This window comes from Mus musculus, chromosome 14 (assembly GCF_000001635.26).
Source record: "Mus musculus strain C57BL/6J chromosome 14, GRCm38.p6 C57BL/6J".
Taxonomy (NCBI): Eukaryota; Metazoa; Chordata; class Mammalia; order Rodentia; family Muridae; genus Mus; species Mus musculus.
The window spans coordinates 72,822,906-72,838,862 of NC_000080.6; positions in this window are offsets into that span (position 1 = coordinate 72,822,906).

The following is a 15,957-nucleotide window of genomic DNA, read 5'->3' on the forward strand; positions in this document are numbered from 1 at the left end:
AAAACATGCTAGAGCAAAAGTGACCCCAAGTTTTGGGGAATAACCAACCTATGTATTATTTGACTTAAGGACAATTCCACAAGGTGTAACCTATAAAACACACATACACACAGGACCTGGTGCTGACTCATGTAGCAGTGTAGACACTACTTGGATGAACAAGTACAGAGACTACATAGCTCAGAAACCTTGGGTAAAAAAATCACATATATTTGTGTGTGTGTGTGTGTGTGTGTGTGTTAATTAGTGATAAAATGACTCCTGATGATATTCTGTTATAGTCATAGATCAATGTTTTCGTTCAGGTGTCATCACAGAAGCTTCCTTCTAGAACAGATGGGAACAAATACCAAAGACCTACAGCCAGACATTACACACAGAGACCTTGGAACATTCTGCAGTACAAGGGTTGTCTCTATCAAATCCCTCCCCTCAGAACTCTGGGAACCCTGTAGTAGAGGAGGAAGAAAAGAGGAGGAGGAACGAGTGTAGGAGCCAGAGGGGATGGAGGACCCCAGGAGAACAAGGCCCTCTGAATCAACTGAGCAAAGTCTCTATGAACTCACAGAGGCTGAAACAGCAAGCGCAGGGCCTACACAGGTCTGCACCAGATCCTCTGTGTGTATATTATGGCTTTCAGTTTAGTGTTTTGGGGTCTCCTGGGTGTGTGAAAGAATGCATCTCTGATTCTTGTGCCTTCTCTTGGACTCTTTTCCTCCCGTTAGGTTTTGTTGTTGAACTTCCATATGATGGTCTTTGTTTTATCTGATATTTTATTTTGTTCGGTTTTGTTGTTATCTTTTAGAAGCCTGTTCTTTTCTAAATGAGGGACAGAAAGAGAGTGATATAGATGGGAGAGGATGTGGGAGAGGGGAAACCATAAGCATGATATAGTGAATGAGAAAAGAATCTACCTTTAATAAAAGAGTTGAATAAAATATTTTATTAAATTTGAATAATAAAATGTTTGAATAGAAATTATTCAACAATAAAAAAACCTAGGACACTAGGAGAAAAGATGCAGCACAGAAGTGATTTCGAATTCTAATTGGTGTCTTAGTTACTTTTCTATTTCTTTGAAAAGACACCACAACCAAGGCAACTTATAAAGTATAATTGGGAGCTTGCTTATATGTTTAGATGATGAAATCTATGACCATCATGACAGGGAGCCTGGTAGCAAGCAGACAGGCATAGTATCTGAGTGCTTACTGATCCATACACAGGGAGCAGAGAGAAACTGGGTCTGGTGTGGGCATTTGAAACCTCAAAGCCCACCCTCAGTGACACATTTCTTCCAACAAGACCATACCTCCTAATCCTTCCTAAATTGTCCACCAACTGGGAAACAAACATTCAAATATAGGAGCCCAGGATTAGGCTAGGATGCCCAGGATGGAGCCAGGTTTTAGGAAACCTAGGATTTGTACAGCTTATAAAAGTATTGCCAGATGGGTAGATTTTCTTGGGTGGGTCCTTTGCAATGGTGAGGCTTTTAAACTTCTCAGTAAATCATATTTTATCAAGCTACCAACATATCCCCATTCTGGCCCAACATTTTAGATCTTAGTGTCCGTTGAAATACTGTCATATAGAATTCTGAAAGATAGAAAGGTCAGCATACATCTATGAAGTCTCTTCTTGAAGTTTGTAACTTTTAGGATTTTGGAGATATTTTAAAAACTTGAAAAGCAGAGTAAACTCCATTAAACATTACCATCGCCTTTATTAATGGATATCCTGGCATCCTTTGTGTCTTCAGGAAGCAATCCAGACAAACAGATAAACAATTTCCACAGTAACTCTCAGCCTTATGCTCGAAAAAACACAGAGTTAAATAGGACTTGAGATGGACAGAATGACTGTTGCTTTGGGCAAGTCAACCACTGTTCATAAGAACCAGCGTTTTTAAAAATAAAATCGTAACAGTCAATATTTATTGAACATGTACATTCTTGTTGTTTGTTTTTGTATTGTAAGACCTGTTATGTAGCCCAGCTGATCTCTAACTCATGATCTTTCTGTCTTAGTGTCTCAGGTCTTGGGATTACAGTGTGTACCACCCACACCTAGCTTTGAGGGTGTGTGTGTGTGTGTGTGTGTTTTGGGTGGGTGGCTTGTGCACATGATTATATGTATTTATGAATATGGGTACATGTGTGTGTTTGTCTGCATGAGGAGGCCAGAGGTCTTCCTTGATAGCTTAATATACTTGTTGGAAACAGAAGATCTCATGAACCTTGACTGCCAAGACTAGCTGGCCAATACGCTCCAGAGATCCCTGTCTCCCTTCCTTCAGCAGCAGAGTTTTAGATGTATGGTACTCCACTAGACTTTTACAAGTGTGCTGGGGATCTGAGCTCAGGTCCTCCTGCTTATATGATAGGTCTTATATCCACTTAGCCATATTCCAAGCTCCAGCCTTTGAGCACTTACATTCTATGCCAGACAACATTCTAAACACTCAAACTTCATGAAGCCCTTTCCCTTCAGGAAAACCTTTCTCGTATAGAGATGGAGTAACCAAAAAGGAGACTTGGTGGTCATCTAGAGACAGAATTTGAACTCGGAGAGTCTGAGGCAGACACTGGTATTATTGCTGTGTAGTGGGAGACACTGAAACTTAACAAGCCCAGTCACTTACTTGTTCAAGGCTTCTCACTTAGAATTCCAGTCTCCCAAGAGTTTGTGAAGATACAAAGCTGGGTTTTAAACAAACACTTATCCGATCCAAAGCCTGAACTCTCAATTCTCATGTCCAATGTTCAAAGGAATGCCCTGACTTATGGCATTTAAACTAGGAAGTGGGCGACAACACAAAGGTCTGGCACCCTTCCCAGTCACTGCATACGTGGCTAGTTCCTCATCAGCCTTTTGAATTCCATCTCTACCATGAATCTCAGTCACAGCTTCCACCATTCGGCATTATAGCTTCAACTTCTTTTTAACAAAAGATCTGATTTGTTTTTAATGATGCCTATTGTCTGTGGGTAGATTTGTACATATGACTGTAGGTGTGGGCAGAGGCTGGAGGCATTGGATGCCCTGGCACTGGGGTTACAGGCAATGTGAGCTGCTCCACATGGATGCTGGAAACCCAGCTCAGATCCTCTGCAAGAGGAGCACCTGCTCTTAGCTGCTGAGCCATCTCACCAGCCCCAGGTTCAGGCTTTATCTGCCTCCTCCATATGTCATGAGCTCCCTAATGAAGAAGTCTGTTCTTTTACATCTTCTACTATCTAGAGGATGGCCTAGCACATGATAGTACTCAGTACAATTTTATCACTGGGAGGTACTGGGAGGTATCCATAAGCATTGTTTTAAGAACAACTTGTGATACCAAGTGGGACATTTAATCCCTCTGACAGTCTACGTCCTTGTCTGGTCTGTGGACCACGGTTGATCGTTCATAAGAGGTCTAATGCTCGGCTTCAAAGCCCACTAGAAATCTGTTAGATACATTTTCTAAATGGGAGCTGTGTGGTGTTCCATTTTGACAATCTGCTGCTGATCCTTTGCCTTGTCTCAAAGCATCCTGGGCCGGGTTGGCAGTTGCCGAAGCTAATTTGTCTCCATGGCACCCAGCTGTGTTCCTTCAGAGCAATAGGTACCACTTAATCACAATGGCCCATGCCAAAGAGATAATGTGCTTCATTTACTGTTGGGTTTATATCCCTTCATGGCTTCTGCCCACGTTTCTCTCTAGGTCCTAAGGAGATCTTAAATGAGCATAAATCTGGTTAACTATTAGGAAGAGGAAAGAAAGGAAGAGGCTCCACAGACAGGGAGCAGATAATTGGCTCCCTAACCATTGAAACTTAAATACAGAGCCTCATCAAAGCACAGGGTTCTCCATCACCCACATATAACCTGGTTTGTTAAATGCAGCTGAGGACACAAAAAACCTCAGGACCCTGGCATCTTTAAAAGCTTTCAGAAGGACTTCAGTCAAGGACTGAAGAATCTCTTCTTATTCACCGTTGGCTTCACATTCCATGTTCTCTAGCTTTTATTTTTCTCTTATGTGAAATTCTTTATTTTAGGGAGAATTCTTTCTTCTATTTCTAAAGACCTTACTTTCAATCATGTCAAATTCTCTGGAGGTTTAGGAAGTCTTCAAATACCTACTACCACACAAAAGTGGATACACTCTCCAGCTGTTTGCTTTTAACATTTTAGAAGATTTATTCATTCAAATCAATGTGATAAGTGAACAGAAGGGCTTTGCCATTTAAAAAACTAAAAAGGACTTATCAAGTATAAACTTAACACTTTATGTTGCTAACCAATCACATATCAAACTCTAATAGCTTACATTTTTAACCCAATACTTCCAATTCTGGTAAATGATGTTGAAGATGTAATGAGAGATAATATTTCTTATTGAAAAAAATGTAGGAAAACCAGGCAGCCTATCTTTAGGAAAATGGCTAAACAAATTGTTGGCTATCAATTGAATAGTTTTCTGCCATTAAGAATTTTTTTCCCTATGTCCTGAAAGTGAGGGTGGGCAGGCACATTTTGGGAAGAGAACTGGATGAGAGGAAGGGGACATAAGGACAGGAGCAGACAACAGAGGGGACAAAATGACAGTGTATGACAAGCATGCACGAGAGTGCTTGGGTTAGACCCATTATTTTGGGCAAAAATAACTGCTGGGAAGAGTAAATGCACTTTAAAAGAGGGGTGGTGTCTTAGTCAAGGTTTCTATTCCTGCACAAACATCATGACCAAGAAGCAAGTTGGGGAGGAAAGGGTTTATACAGTTTACACTTCCCACATTGCTGTTAATCACCAAAGGAAGTCAGGACTGGAATTCAAGCAGGTCAGGAAGCAGGAGCTGATGCAGAGGCCATGGAGGGATGTTCCTTACCAGCTTGCTTCCCCTGGCTTGCTCAGCTTGCTCTCTTATAGAACCAAGACTACCAGACCAGAGATGGTCCCATCCATAAGGGGCCTGAAACCCTTGATCACTAATTGAGAAAATACCTTACAGTTGGATCTCATGGAGGCATTTCCTCAACTGAAGCTCCTTTCTCTGTGATAACTCCAGCTGTGTCAAGTTGACACAAAACTAGCCAGTACAATTGACCCCTTGTCAACTTGACACACAAACACATCACTGGTAAACCTCAACCCTTGGATCTTATTCATCCCCAAGATTTTAAATAACTTTAAAAGTTCCACAGTCTTTACATATTAAAAGTTCAATCCTTTTAAAATATCCAGTGTCTTTTAAAATTCAAAGTACTTTAAAATTCAAAGTCTCTTCACTGTGGGCTTCACTAAAACCTTCCTTCAAGAGGGAAAAATATCAGTGCACAGTCACAATCAAAAGCAATAATTAAACTCCATCTGTCCAATGTCTGGGATCCAACTCACGATCTTCTGGGCTCCTCCAAGGGCTTGGGTCACTTCTCCAGCCATGCCCTTTGTAGCACACACGATGTCTTCTAGGATCCAGCTGCCTGTACTCCACTGCTGCTGCTGTTCTTGGTAGTCATCTCATGGTACTGGCATCTCCAAAATGCTGCTGTCTTCCAATGCAACTTGGCTTCACCAATAGTCTCTCATAGGCTCTCTTCATGGTGCCAAGCCTCAACTCCTTTGCATGACCCCTTCAGTCTTGGGCCATCAATTGCAACTGAGGCTGCACCTTCACCAATGGCCTTCCATGGCCTCTCACAGTGCCAAACCTCAGCTGCTCTGCATGACCCCTTCATGCCTTCAAAACCTGTTGACACAAAACTAGCCAATACAGGTGGTTTATAAAAAGTAATTGCAGAGAAATATGATGTCCATTAAAAATATCTCATGAGTATCTGGGTATATTTCTTTCTCTATTACAGACATTTCACCTAGAAACACACACAAATTTATACGGGAAGAGGTCTAGAGGAAATGTTAACTGAGGCCGATCGTGGGCACTGAGAACATATGTCAGACTCCCTTTCACGTTAACCTTTTTATGTCTCCAAATGCTCTGCATTGTGGACATTTGACTGTCAGAATAAAAACAAACAAACAAACAAACAACAACAACAAAAACGGTCCATGTTGTATTCTCACTGACTTCAGGGAATACAATCGAAGGACTTGTGCAGTGCACGCAGAGATCAGCTGCCTGCCTGCCTGCACATCTTCCTTTGCGCGTTTCCTTGATTTTGTAAGTCGACTTGGCTAGGTAGACAATAGAACTTCCAAGAGAAGTTTCTCAAGTCCTTCAGACTATGAAACCCACTTTGCTGCCCCCTGCCCTTGGTCCTTCATAACTCCAAACAGAACAGGGTGGATGAGTACACAGGCAAGCGAGCTAAGTAAGTAGTTTAACGCAGAATCCAGTCTAGTGTAGCTGTGGGTTATGGAGGAATCTGGACTTAGACCAGCGGCTACCTAGCTGTGCCTTAGTTTGCACACATGGATTAACTGACCTAATTGGGGTCAGCAATAAGCACGCAGTAAAAAGTTAGCTGTTTCTGAACTTCAAAAGAATTAGGACCCTTTCATCAGTCCTGGAGGCGGAAGCAGGGCCTCAGAGTGCAGAGGGCGAGCTACCTCATTGGTAGGAAGGAAGCAATTAACAGGCTGTCTTGTGTTTTGTTGGTGCTGGGGGTGGGGAGAGGAAGGACTGAGAAATCCCAGAAGGGCTGTGCCAGGGAAATGTGGAGCTGAAGGCAACGTATCAATGGTTCACTTATGGAGTTGGAGGCAGAGCAGGCAAGAACTCAGTGACCACCTTATTAGCAAAAGCCTAACTGCTGCTGCCTCGGAGCCTCCAGCCTCGGTAGGGAGGAGGGCCTTGCTGTTGTTCTTCAGCACCCACTCCTCAGCACAGTGGTCAGAAGTCTCCCCACTTCCTCTACCACAACTAGGGAGTGCTGCTGGAGGGCCAAGCCATCACCCAGGTACACCCTAGCAAGACAGTTGCGGGTCATCAAGAAAAAGTGATTGTTCTCCATGCCCACCACCTCTGCACTCAGCCACTGTGGATAACAGGCGTTTCTGTCCTCACTACCTGGCCTCCACACACTCTGAAAATGAAATGTGCCGAAGATGACAGAAGAAGAATCGAACTTTGACATTTGAAGTTTTGAGTTGCTTAGAAAGAAATTAAGTCCTTAGAAAGCCTTATAAAAACACTTTGCCAAGTCTGGAGGGAGGGATGAGCTGGGTTAAGAAGAAAATCGAGATGGTTCCCTTCCCTATGACTAGGGAGAGTTTTTGAGAAACAACCCAGACTGTCCCTTCCAAAGACATGCAGGTAGTTCTTGGAACATTGACAGACCCTAGTGACAGAGTGAAGTCATATTTTGTTCTCTGACACCTGTCTAATAGATTGACACGAGGCAAGAAAGGTAGTCAAAGCCAGCACTCGGGGGTATCCTTACAGGGTGTTCCAGTAAGATGTCAGACTAATGACGTCAGTTCCCATTCTGGTGGTCAGCTGCTTTTCTCACTGTGTCCCCTGAACTCACCCAGGTACACCTCCCTCTCAGGTCAATACAACAGTCTTCCTTCTGAGAGCTGGAGAGCGTGGGCCAGGACTACAGTCTAAGAGAGGTCTGTAAATGGAAGGCAAAGAAACTGTTTTTTTTTTTTTGTTTGTTTGTTTTTTTTTAAAGCACAGTCCTCCTTAATCAACATGCTTGGCAAAATAAACGCAGAAGACACAGAAAGGCAAGCATGGGGTGTTTTCTTTCATTCTTGGAATCCAGGGAAGGGGAAAAATATGTAAAATTAGAAAAGTAGAAAGGAGATGATGAAATGGCAGAAAAAAGAGTTGGGGAGAAAGGAGGAGGGCAGTGACCTCTGAGTCACAACCCCTTTGGAAGTGAATGACCCTTTCACAGGGGTCACCTGAGATCCTTGGAAAAGACAGATGGCACAGGTGTTTACATGATGATTCATAACAGTAGCAAGCTTACAGTTATGAAGTAACAACAAAAATAAGTTTATGGCTGGGTGTCACAACAGGAGCAGCCGTATTAAAGGGTCACAGCATTGGGAAGGCTAAGCACCACTGGGACTGGGAATTAAAAGGTGGGTAAGAAGGGAGAATGAGGATGACCAAAGTAAGTCATACGTGTGTATGAAACTGTCACAGTGAAACCCATTATGGTGTCCAGCTAGTATACGTTAACCAGAAAGGATTGAAAACATAGCCCCTTTCCCATGGCTTGTAAATTCAGAGGCAAGTAAGGTGTCCTCCTCCCTCCTCTCAGCTCTCCTGCCGGTCCTTCCTTTCATCTAGACTTCTCCTCTGGGTTATTGCAAAAATACTTCCCGTGAAAAGGGTATCCTATTGAACACTTTTCTATGGGGCTTAAAGGCATTTTCCAGCATTAAGAATCTCTTACTAAAAATCAAATACTACCAAGCATGGTAGCACTCAAGAGACTGAGGGAGGTCTATTGCTGTGAGTTCAAGGCTATCCTGGGCTACATAGTAAGTCTATCTCAATGACACCCCACCCGTAAAAAAAAAAAAAAGTTAGAAGAACAAACACCGAGGAAGAAGTGAGTGTGACTTTGGTGACTCATAATTTACCTGGACCCATGGTTTAGTCTTTCAGCCAAAACATATTGAGAGCTTATCACTACTTAGGAGCATTTCTATTTGTTTGGCCCTCTGTCTACCAACAGCAATCTTTACTGAGCTGTAACTTACGTACTGTTAGATTGATGCTTTTGGTGCAGTTAGCTCATCACCAGTTGAAGGAACACAGCCAAGTAGTAATCACAATGGACCTAGTACATCTGAGTCTGCCCTGAGGCTCCCTCACCCCTCGACCTTGTCAACGGTGAATCTGCGTTCTGCCCTCATCATTTTGCCTTTTCCTGGCCTTAACTATTTCTAAAAATAAGACACTTGGAACAGGGGAGATAGTTCAATGGGTAAAGTGCAAACAGGAAGACCTGAGTTTGCCTCCCAGAACACACGTATGAAGCTCATGATGGTGTAGCCTTATAAGCCTGGAACTGGGGACAGAGAGACAGATCGATTCCTGGGGCTGGTTAGCCAGGCAGTCTACCTGAATTGGCAAGCCTCAGGTCTCATCGAGAGACTCTGTCTCAGAAAACTAAGGTAGATTGTTCCTCAAGGAACACATCCCACGTAGACCTCTGACTTCACACACATACACACACACACACACACACACACACACACACACACACACACACACGTAAAGCAAAACCTATACGCACCTCCCACTCCATAAAAGACCCCAAACTCTCCTCAGCTCTGTTTAGGACCTAGTTCATTTGAATGAAGAAATGAGGACATAGTTGCTCCTAGGTGCGAATGAGGAGGTTTCGGGAAGGGAAGCTGTGAGGTTGGAGAGGTTTAGGGTACCTTCCCCCAGGACTCTGAAGCCTGGCTGCCAGTGTCCTTTGATATGTGAAATAGGTATCTCAGGTAGACATTTGTTCTGAGTTTCTTTGAGAACTGACAAAAGAAGGAGAAGAGGAGGAAGAGGAAGATGATGAAAAGAAAGAGGAGGAAAAGAACATAGAAGAGGGAGAAGAGGAGGAAGAGGAAGAGGAGGAGGAGAGGAGGAGAGGAAAAAGTCACTGTTTTAGGTATAGCTTGTCTCACTCCTCACTCATTCCCACACAAGCCTTGAAGGGCACAGAGCATCTTGAAACACAGTGCCCTTGGCCTAGTCTTTCAAAACCATAAATTCAGGCCAGAGGCAAATCACACACTCCGGGCAGAATGCTTCCTCCCTGGTTATCCCTCTCTAACTTAGCTCTTGAACTCTGCAATACAGAACATGAGGGCAAAGGACAGAAGGATCTACAATGACTCCCACATTTCTGGCTTCAGTTACTGCTCAGTGAGGGTGCCAGTAATGAGCAGAGCGGGCAATAGAATGCTCACTGAGCCTCTTCCATGTGCCAGACATCCACTGTGTCACCTCCTTTCCTTTCAATAGTCGTGGGAGCCTCTGATCCAGGTTGGGTGCTGGGGAGGGGGGGGGGGCAGAGATTCCAGAAACCTTGCTTTCAAATCCCCTCTGCCCGTGACCCTTAGGCCCATCAGGTTTGAACTTCAGTTCCTTCATTTCTCTTTCTCCTCACTGCTTTATGTTTTAGGTCAGCTTCACCAATGCTGGACCTGATGTTTGCAATACCCTGTTAGGATTCTCTCCATCCCCAGTCTGGCCTTAATTTGCCACTCCTGTGACTACCAGTTATTTTTTGTTTGTTTGTTTGTTGTTGGTTTGTTTGTTTTTCAAATATAAATCTGAGATATTAGTCTTTTTCCTAACAGAAAAAGTCCTCTATGACTCAACTCTTGGCTTCAGGATGAGATTGTGACTCTGGCTCCTTAGAAACAGGACAGCTGTAAGCCCTTCCTCTCCCCTCTGCTGTGCCCACTGTTAATCCAGAGGAAGGCTCTTTCCTTGTCCTCTCCCCCTCTCCTGGCTATGCCCTGAGGTAGACAGTCATTCTCGTTCTTAGGCAAGCACCAGGCTAACCTCTGAGAATTGTCTCTAGTTACTTCACTTAAGAGATGCTCCATGACTTCATTCCCATCCTTCCTTTATCCTCACAGTATTCCATCACAGCTCCCATCCCACCTTGTTGATTGGCTCCTTCATATCTAGCTCCCTTTTTCTGGCCTTTCAAAAGTTCAGTCCTTAATAAAGACTATGGTGTAGTTACTTCTCCCTGATTGAAACATTCTGGAGGGAGATGGGATACTCACTGTCTTAGTTCCTGCACAAACATCACAACCAAGAAGCAAGTTGGGGAGGAAAGGGTTTATTCAGCTTACACTTCCAGGTTGCTGCTCATCACCAAAGGACTGAAACTCAAGCAGGTCAGGAAGCAGGAGCTGATGCAGAGGCCATGGAGGGATGTTCTTTACTGGCTTGCTTCCCCAGGGATTGCTAAGCCTGCTCTCTTATAGATCCAAGACTACCAGCCCAGAGATGGCACCACCCACAAGGGGCCCTCCCACCCTTGATCACTAATTGAGAAAATACCTTACAGCTGGATCTCATGGAGGCATTTCCTCAAGGGAGGCTCCTTTCTGGGATAACTCCAGCTTGTGTCCAGTTGACACACAAATCCAGACAGTACACTTACTCAGAAGAATTGGGAAGCTAAGAAGAATTACAAAATCCAGAAAGTTCCAAGATACATCAACCTCCTCCATGCCATAAAGTTAAATAATAAGAAGGCAATTACTGGGAAAGACTCTCTTCGGTGGAGCTGCCTACAAATTGGACAAGTTGTTCCAGGGACACAACATCTATCAGCCATCACCCATGTTGAAATAAGTTTTGTGGTGGTGTTGTTGTTGCTGTTGTTGTTGTTGTTTTAATGTTGCTGAAATCTTTGAGTAACCAACCAGTCTGCTAAATAACCTCAGTAAACTCATTATTTCACCAACCAATCTTTTTGTTTGTTTATTCCATTTGCTGTTGGTGCCATATCTGGGTTGAATAGATGTTTCTTCATGTGTCCTGAGAAGAAGTCATATAACAAGGACAAAAGACATCATAGATTCCCATTTTCCACAAAATAGCTTCCCAAGAATAGAAATCTAAACCTATAAATTTGGCTGATACTCATTCCCATGCTATTTCTGCTGCCTTCACCATAGAAGCACACTTGAAAGGAAAAATGGCTTCATTTTGGTAAAGGTTATGTTTGAATGGCCTGTGGCCTTTGAGATAACTGTGATGTGTCAGTTATTGCAAAGGCAAGTGCAGAGCTCTGAGGAGGTATTAGGTTAGGTGGGTCATAGCACTTTTCTATGTGGAGAACCAGACAGAAGAGCAAATATGAAACAAATCCTAAAGACCAACCCATTAAAGGAAGGAAAGAAGGAAGGAAGGAAGGAAGGAAGGAAGGAAGGAAGGAAGGAAGGAAGGGAGGAAGGAAGGAGAGGTATAGAATGTTGCTTTAACAAAATAACCATAAGCTTCATGAATTATAAATGATAGATGTTTATTTATTTGTTTCCATCCTATTGTTGTTGTTAAAGACTGGGTCTCACTATGTAGTTTAGGCTAGTCTCAAGCTCTCAGCACTTCCTACGTAAGCATCCTAAGTTTTGAGATTATAGGTGTGTATCCTCTTCAAGATACCAACTGACACTTATTGCCCACAGTCCTGGTTCTTATATACTTTGTACCTGATGTGAGTTTATTTCCTGGTTCATGTATGGCTAAGTTTTGCTGTGTCTGTACATGGTAGAGGGAGTAAGGTCTATCTTTGGAGGCTCCGTTACAAGTATACCACGTCTACCCAGCCTTAGCTCTTCCCTAATCATCTATCCTTAATGCCCACCTCCATATCTCATCACAGATAAGAATGAGATTTCAAAATGTTTTGAAGGATAGAGTATTTGGTCTGTTTCACTTAGTTTTGTAATAGAGATGACAAATGGTTTAGAAAAAGGATGAGTCAAGACAGGTGAGTCACAACCATGCTTCTAGTTGACGTCAGCCAATCCAGCTCGCTTTCTCTTTTATCATGCCCAGATTGTGTTTTGTTCCTTTTCTGTTAAATACTTCTTATCATCCTAAGATAAACAAGCATCAGACCTTCTTGAGCTCATTTTTCACTTTCAGATACCATTGCCTGGTTCTCCTCTACCATTCTCAACAAAAGACCTCGAAGGGAGTTTCTTATTTGTTGTCTCTTGATTCTCACTTTTCATTACTTCCAGTAAGAGATGGCAGGGAGCAGGGGTTTTCCCACCTCTGTGGACACTTCCTTGTCCGGGTCAGTAAAGTTGTTCAGATGTCTGGATTCAATGGACCATGAATTCTCCTTTTTTTTCCATACTGATCAACAATTGGCATTTGATTCATGTGATCAATCCCTTCTCTTACAGGCTCTTGAATTGACCCAGAGATGGCTCCTTGGTCCTCCTGGCTTTCTCTTCTATGCATAACCCCATGTTAATTTTACACTAATATCGAATTTTCAATACTTTCCTGGACTCCTCTCCATACCTGCAGACTGTATAGGCACCTACACTGTGTCCAGTCTGTGATCAATGTGGAGTGATGCTCTATTCAAGCCTGATCCTTCTAAAGTCTTCTGCACCCAGAGAATAGCAATCCCACATTTCCTGTTGCTCAGGTTCCAAGCTTCAGGCTTGGACTAGACTTGTATTCTCAAATTCGACATCTGATTTCTTTAAAATTATTGTAGTCTCACCTTCAAAATAGCTGTAGAGTCAGGTCATTTCATAGCCCTCTCCTGTGAACTCTGTAGTGACTTAGGGCCCAGCACCAGCCACCACCATCTTTTCAGCCTCCAAACTGGATTCCCAATTTCTACTTTCATGTCCCTGAGTCTATTCTCATCATATAGCCAAGATGATCCCATTAACGTGTAATTCAGATCACACCTCTCCTCTGGTCAGTCTTCTGTAAATTCCCATGTGAGCCAGAACAAAAGCCAGTTGCAAAGCCATATGTCACTTTAGACTTCCCTTTACTGTACTCCTTGGTGTCCCTCAGAAGCAGACATTGTAAGCCTGTCATTCTTCTATCTGGCGTGACAGATGTGACATAACTGACACTCCCCAGTACTCTTCCACCATTCTTATCCTTCCACACGATACTCCCTCCCTTCCCTGCTTCATCTCCCTTAGGGAGTGAACTGCTGTCTATGTTATTGGTTGCAGAGCACTCAGTTTAGGGCAGTGCTTAGTACTTAGCTTTTGAGTGGTTCGCTGGAGAGCACAGAGTTAATCAAGGTCTCAGAAGAGATGCAATCCTAGGATCATGGACTAGAAGAAAAATCCCCCTAAATTCTTGTGTCAAAAGCTAGGGGAGAGTGGAAGCTTGAGAAAACTCTTGCTATCACCATTTGCATGTGGACTGAAGCCACCCAGCAGCAAGCAAGCTGTGCTCTGCTGTGCTTACCTTCTCCCGCCTTTTGTCTGTAATGGTGGTGGGAGCAAACATCCTGTGCTTAAGGAACCTTATGTCATCGAGACAGTTGATAGAGACCATTCAGCAGGAAAGCTTGCCTTCTTAGCTGGAAGTTATCTCAGGTCTGAGCAAAAGCTGCTCCTTCTTGAACACACATCACAGACATCATTGTTGTTGGTTTATTATTATTCTAATTAAAAAATTCACATCACTGGTCTATTTTGAATTTGAGAATAAGCAGATTTCTATGCTTATGTAGGTAGACGTAGAAAAACACAGTTCTTTTTTTTTTTTCTTTTTTTTTAAACTTTGAAATTTGGGGGGGGGGTTTATTACTTCTTTTATTTATTTATATTTCAAATGTTGTCCTGTTCCTGTTTCCCCCTCCACATCCCCTCCACTCAACTCCCCCTCTCCCCTTTGCCTCTAAGACGGTGCTCCCCCACCCACCCACTCCTACCTTACTCCTCAAGCATCCCCGTTCTTTGGTGTATCAAGCCTCCACAGGACCAAGCACATCCCTTCCCACATGGTTAGACATGACAGCCCTCTGTTAGATATGTAGCAGGGGCCACAGAGCAGTCTATGTATGCTTTTTGTCTGATCTGGGTCTTATTTCATGGTATCTTTCTCTATTTCAATCTCATGACTTCTCATATCCTCAGGATCTAGAGCTAGTTGCCAAGCCTCCTTCCTTCCTTCCTTCCTTCCTTCCTTCCTTCCTTCCTTCCTTCCTTTCTTTCTTTCTTTCTTTCTTTCTTTCTTTCTTTCTCATGTGTCCCTTTTTCCTTCCTTTCCTTCAACACAGGAATCCTGCTGAGAATTCCAGTAAATATTTCAAAACTGAAATCCCTTATCTTCATTGATGTCAGGTCTTTAGTACTTATACCAAAGTGAAGCAGTTGCTCAAGAGTGATTAGGAGGTCAAGAATATGGGGGGTGGGGGATTACAAGATAAAGAGGAAAGGAGAGAGAACCAGGAAGACAACTGGATGCCCAGGCAGTGGCTAGAACATAGAAACTTGATGTGCTCAGGACAGGTACTCTGACCACAGAGAACTACTAAATCCATAGCAAAAAAAGTTGAGCCTGTAGGCTTAAAGTTGACTCTGGATTCTGGGAAAGAAACAAAATGGTAGGAGGCTGGAAACATAAAATGGTCTTGGTTTTAGAAAACAGAAGGCTTGTGGAGGCATTACAGCTTGTTCCTGGAACTCTGTAGTCAGTGTATTAATTGTTCACTTGAGTATCTCTTCACTCATTAACCTGAAATTCCAAGAGGTCAAGTATTTTATCTTTTTCTTACTTTGTGCAATGTGGCCACCTTACATTCACTAGATGAATAAATGACTGATTTATAACACTCTGCACCTATCACTTACCAGATATGTCTTATAACCATACTATACATCTGTAATTATATAGCAAAAATTCTATATGGTATAACTTTCAATTATGAAAAATTAATTTGCGAGGCATCAAAATTCTATTTCTACTATGGTTGCCAGAAAACTGAGAACATATTTATAAACAATAAGTATGTAAGTCCCTATTACTTACTTACACGTGTGCATCAGCCTTTAAATATATAAATTATTTATAAAATTGTACTATATACATGCTTATAAAAATATTACACACATATACATATACCTATGTATAATCTCAAGATTTTTCTGCCATCAGGCTTGCATATGAATATACTGTTTTAAAATGTACTTTGTCAAGTTAATTTTGATCTAGGTTTTACCTGAGTAGCCATGAGTTTCCATAGGAACTAAGCATATATGAAAATGTGTGCTCATATGTTTTTTGGCTTTATGTGCCATTTATGCCAGTTGATATTGTTTTGTGGTCATTCTTCGTATATAAGTCTACAGTGTTCCAGGCTATCTATGCTTGGAAGGTGAATGGGGCATTTACAAGAAACCAAAGACAAAGCTGGGTCCACCATAGGTGAGGTGAATCCATGAACTTCTTAAGAGTTTTCTGTTGCATCCTGAATTCATCAAGAGACCACTGGAGTTTAGGAAGTTTCTGCAGCAATCCCT